The sequence below is a fragment of the Meles meles genome, chromosome 8 (genome assembly GCF_922984935.1).
Source record: "Meles meles chromosome 8, mMelMel3.1 paternal haplotype, whole genome shotgun sequence".
In the NCBI taxonomy this organism is placed as follows: Eukaryota; Metazoa; Chordata; class Mammalia; order Carnivora; family Mustelidae; genus Meles; species Meles meles.
In genome coordinates, this window is record NC_060073.1 from 115,567,421 (window position 1) to 115,585,664 (window position 18,244).

Below are 18,244 nucleotides of genomic sequence, written 5' to 3' on the forward strand. Positions count from 1 at the left end.
TGAGGACATCTCTGTACACTGTTGAAACAGCTTGCTGCTTCTTAGAGGAAGAAAAAGGCCAACTACATAATTTCTCAGCTTTAGATCATTGTGTTTTATAAGCACAAATTTTTCTACAGTGCTCAGCGAGGAGGAAATCCAAATAAGACACATAACAATTGCTTTTAGAAATGTTCCTCTTTTCACTATTTGTCAGAGATCAATTTTACAGAAAATTTGGTATGAGAAAATGCTTTTCTGTACATACAAGGGTTGATTGTTACTCTATGCACATTATACTTCAATTTTTAAAAGTAGAGTAAAAGCTAATTTTAGATAATAATAAACATTGTTAAGAGAATCAAATGGGGGAAATGAGATGGAGCAAAGAAAACTTTTTTAAAAAGAAAACTTGGGAGATTTCCCTATATTTGTTTTTGAGCATTTCATTTTTTAATAGCTTGTTGGTTCAAGAAAAAAATTGCAATTATCATATTTTAAGCTTCAGTACACAGTATATAAAAGGAAATCCCAATTTTAAATGTTCTTGATCCACACACATCTCTGCCTTCAGAATTAGCAATGTATTATCCTAAAAACTTGCTAATGATAGCTATTAACAATGATGCGGGCCGGGGGAACCCAAACTTGTATCTGAAGTTTGCTGCTTCAGTTATTTCAGGGGAATTAATTCAGGATTGAAAATTGAAAGAGATGGAACCTACAAATGGCAAGTTAATGGTGAGCAGAATGTCTTACCAACAAAAAGAAATCCATCCACATCAGTAAGGGGAAAAAAAGAAAACTATCCTCACGGAGTGAATACAACTGAGGACATGCATATAGGTAACCCACAAAACCCAGGAAGTCAGGATGACATTTCCTACAAATTATACAGCAAAGTAGAAGAAAATGCAATAAAGTGTCTCTCATTTTCTCCATTACCTCTCAAAATTGACTCCTAGATGAACTCTGGAGGTAATTTTACCTTGCTGGGGGTGGGGGGCCAGCAACATTAGCAACATGTTTGCATTGTTGATTTAGGGATTGGCTTTCTCTGACTCCTGGAGAGATCCGTTTTCATTCTACTAGATCAGAGCAAGGACTCAAGTCCCCTTTGTTTTCAAGGAGACCTTTTCCAGAGAGAGAGAGAAGGCAGCTGCCTCCTTTCCTTTAGTAACCAGAGAAAATTCTTCATTTTCCTTAGCCTTGTCCCCTCCTCTCCAGCCTCTCCCTCCTCCTCTCCTTTCTTCTCTTCCTTATCTCTCTCTTATCTTCCTCTTTATTCTCCTTAAGTCTGTCTTTATAGGAAGAGGGATGGAACTTTACTTTTCTGGTCTGTGACCCATCCCGTGGACTAGAGTCAAACTGAAACGAGGGTTGGCATGGACACTTTTTACTTGAGCTCTCCATGATGGCATTATACATCCAGGGGCAGCGAGAAGATGGCCCCTTTCAATGTTTGTGGGTTAATTCAGCCATTATAACGATAAACAAAACATAGACTTTAACACTTGAAATGGAGCTGTGGTGTCTGACAGGGTCAGGTTTTCTGAATGCAGCCAAGTATGAGAAAGGCAAATAGCTCTGAGAAGCCAAAATATGGACCATGAGACGCATGGTTCCCGTGCTCTTGATCAGAGCCCGTTACACTTTCACTCAGGCTCTTTGCACATTGTTTAACATGTTTGGTCTACTTAATCCACAGCCGATTAGATAAGACATTTTGAAAATGCGCTATGGTGGGTGGGACTGCTTCTAATAACAGCAAGTATGACTGTGCGAAGCCTGATGTCAGCACAGCGAAAAGGGAAAGACCCATCATCTGGAAGATGGGAACTCTAATGGTAGGGACAATAAAATACGTTACTTCATGTAGACATAATACATAAAGTGCTGGGTAAATATTGGATACTTAATTTACGTTCTATTTTTGTTTTTCCTCTGGAAACATTGTCTGACATTTCAGCCCCCAAATCAGCACTCGTAATATAGCCCTGAGTTTCGAGAGAAGTTTTATGATCAGGGCACCCCATATAAAATAGCAGAGCTGTATATGGGTCCATAATAAGCTCACACTAGCCTGAAATGTTAACATGGAAGAATATTTGGGTATTTAAAAATAGAACTATAGTAATTCATAAAATTCAGACACGTTGGACAGTAATAATGGCTGCTCTTATTTAAAGCTATTTTAGGCACTTTATGTGCAGTAACACATTTATTTATCATACTTATTCTGAATCAGGTGAAAGTCTTCTTTTCCCATCAGAGCTAGATTATTTCATTCTCTACCTTGTATTGTTATTAACGACTAATTGCTGAGTTTTTGGATCACACCTTTTGCGTACTAGAAGCTTAGTAAATTTTGTGGGCATAATAATTAGTTAAATCTACTATAAAATTTCATTGGCACTCTCTGTCCTTTCTTGTAAATTTATTTCTTAGCACGGCAGAGATAATATATGTATGAGGTTTAGCAGAACAAATACATAAATTAAGCATGGATGGCTAGCTCAAGTTAAGTATGAGACAATATTTATTAGCTTCTGTTGGTCATAAATTACTATTTTTTAGGGTAGTTTAAATATTCACACAGAGGAAAAAAGGCCCTAAAACAAGACTTAATTCAGATTCAAAGCTGTCAGTTCAGAACAGCGTTGGTCCCCACCAGGAGTCTGATGATCTAATTTTAGACGCTGGCACACGCACCATTACTGCCATCTTACCTTTCATTTAATCTGAATTCATTAATTAATTTTACATAATGTCAGTAGTAGGTTAAATTACTGTAAGAATAATCTGTAGTCCCTAAAATCAATGACAGAGGAGGCCAGACCCAATTTTATATAGACATTTTATTTATTTTTTTTTAAGATTTTATTTATTTATCTGACAGATCACAAGTAGGCAGAGAGGCAGGCAGAGAGAGAGAGAGGAGGAAGCAGGCTCCCTACTGAGCAGAGAGCCCGATGCGGGGCTCGATCCCAGGACCCTGAGATCATGACCCAAGCTGAAGGCAGAGGCTTTAACCCACTGAGCCCCCAGACACCCCTAATACAGATGTTTTAGATTCACAAGCTGCTTACGCTTCCGTGTGGTTGAGGACTCTTCACCTGTTGACTGGTGTTGCTGCGGCAGATTTTGTTGGAAGTCCGCTGCTTGCAGTTTACATAGAGACTGTCTGCTCCGATGACACGGTAACTTACCAGCTTCCAGGCTGCTTTACAAAGCCCTATTATCTAAATAAGGGAGTGTGCATGGCTAACTTTGTGACCTCAAGAAGTGGGCGCAAGGAGTAGCGTGATGCTTTTGCTAGCTATTTTTAGATGTACGACTAGACCAAGTTTGATACCAGTAAAGCTTGTCAGGAACGGTTTCACTTTTCTGTACTTCATCTGTCTTCTAAAACCTAGTGCTTCTCATCAGCCTTTAGGTGGCCAGTCATCCTAGAAGTTTAGAAGTCTGATTCAGAGGTCACTTAGACCCAGGTTTAAATTCTGGCTCTACCTCTTGGTGATGTGTCCTTAGACAAATTTCTCTTTTCTTTTTTTTTTTTTCTGTTTCTTTTCTTTTTTTCTCTTTTTCTCTTCTCTTCCTTCTCCTTCCTTCCTTCCTTCCTTTGACTTTATTTATTTAGAGAGTGAGAGGGCGAGCGGGGGAAAAAGTGGAGGGAGAGGGAGAGAGAAAGGATCTCAAGCAGACTCTGCACTGAGGGCCGAGCCTGACACAGGGCTGGATCCCATGACCCTGAGATCATGAGCTGAGCTGAAATCAAGAGCTGGAGGCTCAACCAGCTGAGCCACCCAGGCATCCCTTTAAACAAGTTTCTTAACCTCCCTTGATTCAGTTTTCTCTTCTATAACGCAAAGATAATAATCATACCTATTTCATAAGGTTGTCAAGATTCCTCTCTTGGACTTGCACCTAGCACATACTAAGTACGTGATAATTGTTACCATTATGGTGCCCTAAGTCCTTTAGTACGGTATCCTGCCAAATCTTTTTAACTTTACAAATTGCTTCTCATTCTAAATGATCTTAATCTACCTTTTGTTTCCTGCCAAATAAAATAACTCATTCTTTCAATGTAATGGATAGAGTTCAAGTGGAACTTAGAAGGAAAGCAATTTAATTATATTAATTTTTTCTAAGCTGTGAGTCACTGGGAGCCGTAGCCCTTCAAGAATTATTTGTGTTTTAAGAAGAGATTTCTGATTTTCTTTTATATAATTAACTGTTGGAGATGGAGGCAAGGAAATAGGTCAAAAGGAAGGCTGTAGACAACTTAGGGAAAAGGTAGTTCTGTCGCACATTGCCGTCCAGGCTGATCGGCTCAGAGGCTTAGCTCTCATTGAGCAATGAGAAATTCAACCTTTTTTTCCACTGTTTTTTTTTTTTTTTTTCTTTCTTCCTCTTCTGAAAGCAAACATTCTTCAAAAACTCTGACTTCTTTGGCAGAGGCAGTGAGCTCTACAATGGAGGGAAGGGTTGGGAGGGCCAGATATGAACAGCATTGGTGGCTGATTTTATGTAGTCACATGTAAGTAGGGGACGAACTTTATTCTCAAGGGTACAGAAATAAACACTTTAATTCACTTCATGCAAGGTTTGGACATATAGGTAGATATGTAGCAGCTCCTTGGGTAATTCTCTAGGTAGGAAATAGTCCATCTTGGGGAAAAAAACACCAGTTATTTGGAGATTGGCTCTGTCTTCTTAACAGTGAAAAGCATGATGGGGATTAGTCCTCACTGTTGAGTTTAAGTGAAAATGGCTGATTTTCTCATAAAGACAATTTTATTGTCGAATAGGGAACTTGACGCCACTCTGACTTCTGCTTTTGGTAGCAAAAGGTTTGGGAGAATGAACACTGGGAACAAAAGAAGTCAGGTAGGATGTTGCCACAGGTGCTCCTTTCCGGATAGAGTACACTGCGGTCGCCATGTTTGCCCCAGGGACGAAGGTGAAGGTACCAGGCCTGCTCTTCAGATCCTTAAAATTCCAGCTGTCTGTGGACAGAATTTTTCATAGTAGATCCAAGAAGTCCTAAGCAGAGTAGGGTCTAGTGGAATGGCACTTTCCAGTTACAGAAAGCTTGTACATCTATTATTTCCACTTAAGTTTTAAAAATAGTCCTTGAAAATAGAATGGATAGTTTTACCTCTAACTTACAAACATAGAACATTAGATTGCCAAAAGTTGGTTTCTCAGTAGGAGAACCAAGGGAAAAAACACAGGTCTTCTCTATTCTCTGTGGATCTTTCTATTATCATATTATTTTTATATAAAACCAATGAAACAAAGCAATGCTTAGACTTCACTGGTGAATTCTACCAAACATTTAAAGGAGAATTAATACCAACACTTATAAACCCTTCTGAAAAATAGAAGAGGAATGAAAACAAATATTTTATGAGGTCGCTATGACTACCTTGATACCAAAATCAGATGAAGACCTCTCCAGGCACTAAGGGCACAGATTAATATCCCTTACGAATACAGATGCAAAATCCTTACCAAAATACTGGTAAACTCAATGCAGCAACATTTAAAAATGATGATAAACCTGACCAAGTACAATTCATCGCAGGAATATAGAGCTTGTCTAACATCTGAAAATCAGTTAGTGCAGTACACCTAAGTAAGGGAATAAAAGGCAAAAGCCTCAGCAGCATCTTTAGAAGGGCAGAGAAAGCATTTGACTAACCAGCATCCTTCCACGATAGTGATATTCAGTAAGCTAGCAGTAACAAGGCAGCTTTCTCAACCCACTAAAGGGAATCAGGCAAAACTACACAGCTAGTGTCATAACTAACAGTGAGAGTGTTTTCCCCCTAAATTCAGGAACAACACAAACATATCTGCTCTTACTTTTATTCAACATCGCACGGGAAATTCTTACTCAGACAATTCTCTAAGGAAAAGGTACAGTAGACATTCAAATTGGAAAAGAAAAAATTACAATAATCTTTATTATTAGATGGTATAATCTTCTATAGAGAAACCCTATAGAAAATAGAAACCTATGGAAACCCTATAGAAAAATCCACACACACACACACACAATTACAACTAACAACTCCATCAAGGTTGCAAGACACATAGAATATCACTGTACAAATATCGATTGCATTTCTATAGATGACATGTGAACAATCCAGAAATGAGATAAGGGAAAGAATTGCACTTACAAGAGCCTCAAAATAAATAAAACACTTAGGAAAAAATATAACCAAAGAGGTGAAAGACTTGCGCACAGAAAGCTACAGAAAAGATTATTGAAAGAAATTAAAGACCTAAATAATGGAAAGGTATCTGTGTTAATGGATTGCAAAACTTAATATTGTTCAGATGAGAATAGGAGGCAGAGCGGTCTACAAAATCAGTGTCATTGTAATTCCAGCTGCTTTTTGGGACGACCTTGACAAGCCAGTGCTAAAATTCACAAAATGCAAGGGCTCACATCTTGTGATCTAGAATTCATTACAAAGCCGCAGTAATCAAGACAGTATGGCTCTGTCGTAAGAATAGAGAGAGACTAGTAGGATAACGTTGAGAACCTGGAAATAACCTTACATTTATGGTGGTTTGATTTTTGACAAAGATGCGAAGATAACAGGAAGAGAGTAAGAATAGTCTTTTTTCAGTAATTAGAAACAGCTGGAAGTGTGCTTTGCAAAAGAATGAATTGGATCCCCCATCTCACACGGTAGAAACCAGTTGAACTCGAAGTGGATCTTGGACTGAATGTAAGAACTAAAGCAATCCAAGTCTTCAAGAACACGTGGTGTGTGGTTGCATTTGTGTGAAATGTCCCGAGGAGGCAAATGTACAGGAAGTAAATTGGTAGGTGGCCTGGGAGGCGGCGGCGGCAGAGAGGGGTAGGACTGACTGCTGATGAGTACAGAGTTTTTGAAGGGGTGATGACACGTTCTAAAATTGGTTTGTGATGATAATTGCCCAACTCGGAAATCCACTCTAAAATCCACTGAATTATACTCCTTAAAGGGGTGACTTTTTTGATACATGGAGAATATCTAAATATAACAGTTAACAATGAAAAGACAATGAAGTCTCCTCACCTCTGTATCACGTATGTTAGCCTGCGAGTTTTTTCCTGAATTTTCTCCAATATTATGCCTAATCGAGACCAATTCCTAGCTCTGCTTTTACTGAAATGATCAGCTAGATTTGGTCGTATGAGGCATTTCTCAAAAGAGAGCCTTCGATGGAAGCCACCTTTCCTGTTCTATAAATAGCTGCGGATAGCTGAGCGAAGATTTAATTTTGGAGCTGGGAGGAAGGGTGATTTACATTTTGTGGCCCATGTTTTCTACTTTATTTCTTGAAATACAGCCTAATAAATTGACCATAACAGCTATTGACTAACTTGCAGATACAACAGCTGAATTCATGAGCCGTGGTGGTTGCTGCCTCTTTGGAACCTCTGTGCCTTTTCCCCCAGACTTTGTCAGTTAGCATCTGTGGGCCTGCATAGACTTCAGTATGCAAATGTACATTTACATATCTTATACATAGTATGTATTATATATAATACACTACATTTTAAATTTGTTCGTCCGTAGAAGACAGAACTTCTTCGGTTTGTTGAAGACCTAACAGTTCTCTCTCTCTCTGAGCTCACCAGTCAGAGTTTCAGTTGCATTCTTGATGTTTGAGTCTCTACACGAGGGAAGATGCTTTCAGTATTAATCCCTGTGAGTGGCCTTTTTGGTAATTCAGAAAATTGTAGAATGAATGGAGATTAAGGATGGTCTCTACCCTCTTACAAGGCTCCTCATTTAGTGGCTAGCTTTTTTATCCAGAATACGGTAATTTCTTGTGAAATACAGTCCGCCTAGGAGACTTTGACTCCCTCGAATTCTACATAAGGTTCAAAGTACAAGTTTTCCTCCCAGACATACTTCAAAGTCAAAAAACAGTTGCAGACAGTACTTGACATTGGTTAAGTTAAGTTAGAGCACGAAGTGGAATTTTCCGTAAATGACCAAACAAGCACGTAGACATCTTTCAGAGCACAGCAGGCAACGTGCTTTTTCACGAATGGTGATGTTAAAAAAGAATTTTTGAGTTTTCCTCTTGAAATTTTTATCGAATCCAGTGTGCAAATGACATGAGTAAGCCCTCTTAGTACTCTTGAATCATATCTGACTTGTAACCAATATTATGTTATTCAAGTCAGTCACTTACTTTATACTAGGTGTAGCTCAGAATCACTTTAGGGTGCTTTCCAAATTATATCCACTCACAAAGAAGGACGACAGGCTACCCATAACAGTTTTTTATGATGGGTTTTGAGCCCTGCCCTCCAGCAAATGCTTCTCTTGGCTCACTGCCAGGTGCACGTGGATTCTCAGTTCAATGTTGCTTGAATGACTGTCTGTCATGTTTATGTTACGTTGTATTACTTTAAGGAGAATAATACTCCTTTAACAATATCTTTATATGCTTTTCAAAAGTAAATTATTTCACATTCATCGTATGCACATACTGGTTCTTTGCTTGCAGTTGGAACTCTTGTTTTTTTGGTTTTGTTTTTTTTTTCCTGCTCGTGAAATGCCTTGCCACCTATTTATATTGGCGTATGTTCTGTTCGTTTATCTTCTTCTGCCTCATCACGAGAACAAAATCTAATGACTGGAAGCAAACTGGTGTCATGGTTCTCACCAGGCTTCCCTGCCTTCCCAGTCTGATTGTAGAGCTGATGCCCTCAACTCGTTTCTAAATATCTGTGCGGTGAACACCATTGCAGTGGGACTACAGGATTGAATGTACTTAATTAGTTCAAGTGATCAGCATCCGGATCCTTCCCTATTTTGTTGTGGTTTCCTGCAATCTTACAGCAGCGGCTGCTGTTCTGGTAATTAGAGCTGACCTTCACAAAGACAGAGTTAAAAGGTATTGCTGAAAGTCTATAATTTTCTAGAGTCATTTATCATGTTCTTGCCTCCCCTCTTAATAAATCAGTGGCATTTCTCATTTTCAAAAAGTGTTTATTTCTTTCAGTGTCTTTGAAAACGTGTTATGCATGGTTCTGCCTGTCCTTTCCCTTAGCCTCTTATTTCGTGAAAAACACACATTTGCTGAAAAAAAGGAAGAAAATAAAAAGGATTTATATATCTTTCAAATTTTTCTAGGGCTCTTCTTCCACAGAGTCCAATGTTTAATTAACTGGTCATCTGTCTTTGGGCCACTGAAATTTACGAAGGGAATCTGGAAGGAAACCTCACCTCTTGATCATGCCTCCATCGACGGGGCTCCGCTGGAATGCGCTGCCCTTCCTTCGGGTCCCTTGGCTTTAAAACATTTTGCCTTATTGGAGTTACGTGTGTGCAGTTCTTAATCATCCTACATAATAACAAATTAAGAATGACTATTAATTAAGCATATCCTTAGAGCCAGACATTGATATTATTGTGGTGAAAGTGTTATAAGCATCTTCATTTTATCTTATACATATATAGGGCTATAGAGATTATATGTAGAACATTGTGTAGGTATAAATATTATAAATTTATATTTTATACACTTAAATATATATTTATGAACATAAATTATACACATACATATATGTATGTGGCATGCCATTGTGGTTTTTGTAAAGATTATTTCTAACCAGAATGAAAAGTCAAACAAATTATTCTGGGCAAAATTACCTTGAGTCACATTTTTTTCACCTAAGGAATTTTTTCCCTGGCATCTAATTCTTAGCAGGGTTGTTTGAAATAAGCCTGGTTTTGATCCTTGAAGGGGCTTGCTTTCTTTCACTGCTCAAGTGCCTGAAGAATTTTGTATTCAATCTTGAAGTTTAATGAGCTTTTTCTCTGATACATTGTGTGCCATTTCTGTCCAAAGATTGAATTCTCTCCTTATTTCACCTAAGATGTCCTGTGTTATATCTTCGAGTAGTTTTATATTTCATTTGTTTCATTCTCTATTTCAGGGAAACACAAAATGATTAGATGCTCAGGAGGTATTGGCAATAGAAGGAGCAGAGTATGAACAAGTATGTATAGCGTTTAAGATCACTGAAGCCATTGAAAATGTCAGACTGACTGGAAAGTCCACCCAAAACACTTCCCTGAATACCTCCTTAACGTGTGTTAACCATCCTAAAATCCTTGCAACAATACAAATTGAGGACTGATTCCTTTAACTGTTTTTTAAAATTAGTATTTAGCAGTCATTTAGTGCGAATTTACTATGTGCCAAATTCTGCAAAGATGTTAAGTTTCAAAATCTGAAACTTTTTTCCACCTTTTATTAGAAAGCTTTAAACTTTTTGAAAAGTTGGAAACTAGCAAAATGCAGTTTTGATATCTAGATTTACTGATTGTTAACACTGTACTATTTTTTTAATGAGTCATCATGAGTATCGATTTCACAAAACAATAAATTCTTGGTATCAGAGAAGTAATACCATTTTAGCTATATTTGTAATTTACATATAGCTACGGGTTTCTCCGGTAATTAGGGTCATTTTTTCCAATCTCTGGTTTATATGATAGCATTTAAAATTTTGTTGTATGTCAGAATAATTCTTTTTTTCTTCTTAAAATATTAATTTTCTAAACTTATTAAATGTTTTTATTTTGTTTCTATTTCCTTTTGAATTGTAGCTAATAGGAGTATTAATACTGTGACACTAGGAGTAAAGTACTCCTAATACTAAAATACTCTATAATACTCCTAATACTAAAATACTCCATAATATTATATGGCTGAGTAATAGTCTGTTGTATTACTCAGCCATAAAAAAGAATGAAATCTTTGTCATTCGCAACAACATGCATGGAGCCAGGGAGTATAATCTAAGTGAAATAAGTCAGTCAGATGAAAACAAATATCATATGATTTCACTGCTGTAGAATTTAAGAAAATGTATATTAGATATGCATATTAGACCATTTTTTATATTTTCCTGATGTGTCTGTTATGGGCTGACTTGTGTTGAACACCTGATTAGGTGTTACGTAGGGTGAGATTATATAGGGTCTTTTTATTTATTTTTTAAATTGTCATTTGATTTATTTAAACTAAAACAAAAAACATGTCACCATCTCCTCCACTTCTTTGTCCACCCCACCTCTTGTGATTACCTGTCTGTTCTCGGTATTTATGAGCTTGGTGTTCTTGCTTGGTTTTAAGATTGCCCGTGTAAGAAGATCATATGGTATTTGTCTTTTTCTGAATTCTCTCTTAGCCTAATGCCTTTGGGATCCATACACGCTGTCACAAACGGCAGGATTTCTGTTGTTAGTGCTTGAGTTAAATACACAGTCGCGTGTATACTCATCGCATATCTCTTGCATTCGTCGGTGGACGCTCAGACTGTTTCCCTATCTAAGCATTATGAATTTACTGTAATGAACACGGGGATGCGTACATCTTTTAAAGGAGTGATTTCATTTCTTCAGCTAGATATCCAGACGTGGAATGACTAGTTCTGTTTGAATTTCTTGACGCACCTCCATCCTTTTTTCCATAGCGTCGTACCAGTTCTCGTTTCTACCAACAGTACACAAGGTTTCCTTTTTCTCACATCCTAGTCAACACTTGTGGCTTCTTGTGTTTTTGGTCCTAGCCTAACAGATGTGATAGCTCAGGGTTTGGATTTGCATTTCCTTGATAACTACTGTTGTTGGGCACCTTTTCATGTACCTGTTGGTTATCTGTAGATCTTTGGAAAATTTCTATTCAGATCTTCTGCCCATTTTAAAAATCAGGTTGGGGTTTTTGTTGTTGTTTTGCTGTTGACATATATGAGTTCTTCATAAATTTTGGATATTAGCTCCTTACCAGAGATGTATTATGCAGTTGTTTTCTCCCATTTAGTAGGTCGCCTTGTCATTTTGGTGGTGATCTCTTCTGCTGTGCACAATCTTTTTAGTTTGATGTAGTTCCACTTGATTATTTTTGCTTTTGTTGCTTTTGGGGGCATTGGCAGAACAGCATGGCCAAGAGCTAAGTCAAGGAACTTACCTCCCATGTTTTCGTCTATGAATTTTACAGTTTCAGGTCTCAAGTTCACGTTTTTGAGTTAACTTGTTGGTATCACATAAAGTAATGGTCCAGTTTTATTCTTTTGCATGTGGCTGTCCAGTTTTCCCAGCACCATTTTTAAAAAGACTGTCCTTTCCACATTGTACATTCTTGGCTTCTTTGTCATCAAATTAATTGACCATGTATGTGTGAGTGTATTTCTGGGCTATTTTCTGTTCCATTGATTTACATGTCTGTTTTTATGCCAATACCCACTGTTTTAATTACTATAGCTTTTTAAAAAAGACATTTTAACAGTTTATTTTGGAGGTCATTTTAAAAACAAAATTAAAGACAATCTGAGAAGAAAAAATCATACAGGATACACTCATTACGTAAGTGTGGTGATTAAAGGAAAATAAGGAAACTATGTATTCTTCAGCAGTTCTGTAAATAAGTCCTATTGTCCTGAAGGGTTTATACTTCCAAAAAAAGGGAAAACTCATGGTAATGAAAGCTGCCTCTTACTCATGTAAATCTACAGTAGGAACCAAATTTTTCCATTCTTACCAAGAAGTCAGTTTCGATCTTCGAACTGTGCCTTGTTTTTATTTTTTTAAATAATTTTTATTAACATATAATGTATCATTTGCCCCAGGGGTACAGGTCTGTGAATCGCCAGGCTTACACACTTCACAGCACTCACCATAGCACATACCCTCCCCGATGTCCATAACCCAACCACCCTCTCCCTACCCCCCACCCCCAGCAACCCTCAGTTTGTTTTGTGAGATTAAGAGTCTCTTATGATTTGTCTTCCTCCCGATCCCATCTTGTTTCTGTGCCTTATTTTTTTTAAAAAAAGATACAATGCTAGAAATTCAGTGGGATTTGGTGGTCTTCCTTTTGCAAGCACAGAAGTTCCTGTTAACAAAATAGGCATAACTGTCTGATCCAGATAGGTACAAGCTGGCAAAGACTAGAGAGCTGCTTTCTGTTTTGATGACCTTTATGTATGAGTCTTCCCCTTATCTACTATCCTGTCAACATTGTCTATAGACAGTCCTTAGAGTGAGGGTTTTCTGGAACCTGCATCTCTCCCTCCAGCATCTGCTCCAGTTCCTATGTGCCTGGCAGACCATGCAAGACATAAGCCTCAAAACCCAGTCTTGGTGGGGCACCTGGGTGGCTCAGCGGGTTAAGCCTCTGCCTCTGGCTCAGGTCATGATCTCAGGGTCCTGGGATCGAGCCCTGCATCAGGCTCTCTGCTCAGTGGGGAGCCTGCTTCTCCCTGTCCCTCTGCCTGCCTCTCGGCCTACTTGTGATCTCTCTCTGTCAAATAAATAAATAAAATATTAAGAAACAAAACAAAACCCAGTGTTGGAAAACAAACAGAACCATGAGAAACCTGGGGGATTTCAACACCTAGATGCCGAGATAGAGTCCAGCGCAGCCCCCGACCTTGCCCTTCAGGGCTGTCTCGGCACAGGAGCACCCGGAAGATAGAGGAGAAAGGTGGGACAGTCCCAGACATGGCACCCGCATCAGGGTCCGATGCTCCGTGGTCCTCCCAAGAACCTGGAGGAAGTGGGGAAGGGCGGGGGGAAGGGAGCTGATTACCTGCACCCAAGCTGCTTGGTCTAAGAGCCCTGCCCTATGCCACCAACTCTTAATAATATGGTTTCATAATATATATAATAGTTTGAAATAGGAGCGTAGTGCGTGCAGCTTTGTTCTTCCTTCTCACGATTGCTTTGGCGCTTTGGGTCTTTTTGGCATCCATACAATTTTTAGGATTGTTTATCCTATTTCTGTGAAAGATACCATTGGAATTTTGACAGAGGTTGCACTGAATTTGTAGATTGCTTTGGGTATATGGACATTTTAACAATAGTAATTTTTCCAGTCCGTTAGCATGGAATATCTTCCTATTTGCATCCTCTTTAATTTCTTTCTTTAATGTCTGGTATTTTTTTAAAATATACAGGCCTTTTACCTTCTTGGTTAAATGTATTCCTCGGTATTTCATTCTTTTTTATTGCAATAGTAAATGGGACTGTTTTCTTAATTTCTCTTTTCAATAATTCATTACTAGTGTAAAGAAACACACAGATTTTTGTGCATTGATTTTTGTATCCTGCAACTTGACTGAACTTGTTTTTTAGTTCTGACAGTTTGGATATGGAATCTTCCGGGTTTTCCATTATGTGATATCGTGTCTTTTGCGAATAGGGTTTTATTTCTTTAGTATTTGAGTTTCAGTCCCACCATCCAATCCCTAGGATTTCAGCATCTCTCTCCCAGAGCCACGTTTCAACTACACAGTGGCAATACCATTGTCAGCCCCCCAAAGTTCAACTTGGAAAGTATATTATCTAAAATAGAGTTTATATTCAAATTTCCCCAGTTGGCCTCCAAATTTTATTTATTTCCCCTAGAATCCAATTGAGCATATGTCATATTTGGTTTTTGTGGTTTTTTTAGCCACCTTTATTCTAAAAAGACTACGTTGGGATGCCTGGGTGGCTCAGTCCATGAAGTGGCTGCCTTTGGCTTGGGTCATGATCCCGGGGTCCTGGGATCGAGCCCCACGTCAGGCTTCCTGCTCAGTGGGGAGCCTGCTTCTCCCTCTCCCCCTCCTCCTGCTCATTCTCTTTCTCACTTGCTCTCAAATAAATAAATACAATCTTTAAAAAATAAAAAAGAACCTTATGACTATAACATACTTTCAGAAGTTCTGTGATCCGAATTTTCTTGTTTCCTCATGAATAGGATTAGGTTAAAGATGTTTTTTGGTTGGTTGTTTTTTCATTATCATGTCAAGTTTTTTTTCTTTTTTTAAAGACCAGTTAAAATGCTTTCACAGCATTACCTGAGTATATTAAAACCACAGAACCCATTTTTTATTTATTTAAAATTATTTTTATTTTAATTCTACTATAATTGACATACGATGTAATATTAGGCTCAGGTGTACAATACAGTGACTCAGTACTTACATACTATTCCAACCCATACGTCACTCCTTCATCCCCACCACCTGTTCCCCGTCCCCCTCGCCACCTCCCCTCTGGTGACCATCAGTGTGTTCTCTGTCCTGTAGAGTCTGTTACTTGGCTTGTCTCTCTTTCGCTCTCTCTTTTTTCAGCATAAGAAATACTGGCTAGGCCATACTGCAGACTTCCTATTGTATCACACCAGGAGTTCCATAATGTCAGTTTATCCCATTCTTTGTAATGTAACCTTAGATCACTTTGGCTTTGGCTGTGAGATCTCTCCATTGTAAAGATAACTTTTACTTGGTAATTAACAAGTTTTTTGTGGGGTGACACTCCGCACCACGTGAACATATCCTGTTCTCCAGCAAACTTTTGCTCAGTGGATTTAAATTCATTAATGATGCTCGCCTGAATCCATTATTAAGTTGGCTGTGGTACAATGGCAATTTTCTAATTCTGCCTCCTTGTCTTTTAAGCATAACTGTGACCTCATTAAGAAGTGTCTCTGGCTGCCCCAAATATGCTGAGCTGTTTCTTTTTCTGTCTAGTGGATTAGTATGAGATCTCTTTAATAGAAAAGACGTAAGTGCTGATAGATGTCTGCTATGCACCGGGAACACAGATAATGTGCCCTTCCGGTAACCTGTGCTCTAACTCCCAATATGGGAGGGGATTTCAACCAGCATGTAAATAGTCTTCAAGGAAAACAGAGACAGTCTACAGAGCATGTTTTCCTCTGATGCTAAGGCTTAGATATGTTTATCTTCCTTCAAGTAAAAAGTAAAGAAATACCATGTGCCAAATATTAAAGCCATTCCAAGAGATAAGGGAGACCAACACCCTAAAGACTCAGAGACTGATTCATTGTGGGGAAATGGAGACCGTATTTGAGAAAACCTCTGCCTCAAGTTTTTGTTGTTGTCGTTGTGTTTTGTTTTGTTGTGTTTGTTTGGCTCTTGTAAGTAAGAAGAGAACATTGCCTCCATGAAACACAAGCAAGCTCTCTCATGTCCTTGGTGTGGTGTGGACCGTGGACCCCAGACACTGACACCTGAATGTCTCTCTAGGAGACGTTAAGGTGCAGCCGGGATTGGGAACGATTAGGGGAAGAAGTAACTCCAGCTCGAAAGATGGGTGGAAGTTGGACATGTAGAGATGGAGGGAGATAGGACGTGAACACAGGCAAACTGCCTGATGGCCAAGATGGTCTCTTCTTTTCCCTCTATGAAGCCTTTTTCCTTGGCACGTTTACCTGAAAGGTAACTTGAAAGATAGTGTCATAAAGTTCACTCGTTTCAAAGGCTCGGGCAGAAGGATCGCTGTGATTGCGTCATTTAGAGAAGAGAAGGTGCTGTTCTGGGTAATGTCCTCCAGCTTACCCTTTGTAGCATAGCAAGCCCTGTCACCTCAGTCCCGGCAGGCCCGTTCGCAGAAAGACATTACAGCCTTTGCTGGGTGGCAGGATAGTAACAAAACATGGTTTATTTTTTATTGAGAATGTGTTCTGACATAGTCACAATACGGCAAAAGATCAAAAAAGTCCAAGCTTGGTTTTCATGTTCCTGCTTTAGCCATAGGTTTGAAAAGTGGATTTCAAGCTTATAAATACTGGTCATGAGACACAAGAAACAGAATGTAAATATTTTGAAGGGTTATTAATCAAGAGTGGTGAGTCACAGATAGTGGATGAAAAGCGTAAAACCAACCATGTCAGGGCTTCAGAGTAAAGTTTCAATTTGGGTATCTATTGAAAATGGCCAAATTGAAGATGAATGTGAATACATATTAATAATACAAACTATTGAATTTCTCTGGTGATAAACATTGCTCAGGTTTTGCACATATTCCTAATGTAAAAATACATAAATTATGTAAAACGTTAGAAAGAAACCCTTTGGAAATGTTACCTGTTCCTCTGTTTTTTTTTTGTTTTTGGTTTTATTTATTGGACAGACAGAGATCACAGGTAGGCAGAGAGGCAGGCAGAGAGAGAGAGGAAGAGGAAGCAGGCTCCCTGCTGAGCAGAGAGCCCGACGCGGGGCTCGATCCTAAGACCTTGGGATCATGACCTGAGCCGAAGGCAGAGGCTTTAACCCACTGAGCCACCCAGGCACCCCACCTGTTCCTCTGCTTTCAGGAAAGCACAAGTTTTAGAGAATCAAAGCAGAATAGCAGACAACATGGGGTCCTGAGCCTAAAAATAATTATGTCCACGTATTCCAGAATACAGAGGAAAAGTAAGGTCAGCCAAATTTGAAACATACGCGCTATATTTTCTTTGCATTTGCAAACATTACATAGAGCAATATCCACCCTTATAAGAAGGTAGTTCCCTTGAGTGCCCTCTGACAGAATTATAAGATGGTGACTCAGTGCTACACTCCTTTCCCTGGAAAGTTCTCAGTGCCCCCAGATGGGTCTAGTCATGCTGGGACTCAACAACCCATGTAAACATGAATAGATTTCTCTCACAATTTCTAAAACACTGTAACATTCAAAAATAGAAATAAGAAAAAGAGAAGAAAAAAGTCAGTCAGTAAAGGGGTAAGACTAACTGGCTGCAGCGTCCGGACCTAAACTCCAGTGGAGTGTCTGTCACCAGTTAGCTATGACTTCAAGTAAGTCATCTTACCTCTTGACGTCACTTGCAACGTGAGCATCAGGCTAGTAGTAGCCTTGTAGTAGTTCATAAATATTTAAAGAATAAGAGTCATGGGGCGCCTGGGTGGCTCAGTGGATTAAGCCGCTGCCTTCGGCTCAGGTCATGATCTCAGGGTCCTGGGATCAAGCCCCGTGTCGGGCTCTCTGCTCCACAAGGAGCCTGCTTCCTCCTCTCTCTCTGCCTACCTCTCTGCCTACTTGTGATCTCTCTCTCTGTCAAATAAATTAAAAAAAAAAAAAAAAAGAATAAGAGTCATATCCGCGCCCCCCCCCGCCCCGCCCTGGAATGAAATCTTATTTGGAAACCTACTATGTAAAACAGTTGAAAGTAAAGATGTTAGGGGAAGAAGTCCTTTCTCCTAGCCTCCCCCATACTTCTGAGACCCAGTGGAGTCATAACCACAGACACTGAAGGGAAATGACCGTCAGAATGTGGTCTAGAAGCAGCAGGAGCAGCAGCTGCTGGTTGGAAACACAGAACCTTAGCAGCTAGTGAAGAATGAGGAGTCTCAAACCTCTGCGGGACTCAGTGAGTCAGAGTCTGCATCTAACAGGTCCAAGAGTGGTAGGTTTCATAGTGGAGTTTGAGAAGCTCCGCT

At 39.1% G+C, this 18,244-nt stretch overlaps 1 protein-coding gene and 1 pseudogene across 3 annotated transcripts in view; one reads left to right on the forward strand and one right to left on the reverse strand.

Annotated features, from left to right (window-relative positions):
• GUCY1A2 (guanylate cyclase 1 soluble subunit alpha 2) overlaps positions 1-18,244 on the forward strand; it is a 297,534-nt gene that overhangs the window by 141,249 nt on the left and 138,041 nt on the right. The gene's annotated exons all lie outside the window — the stretch shown is intronic.
• On the reverse strand, positions 12,563-13,519 carry LOC123948122 (annotated as a pseudogene).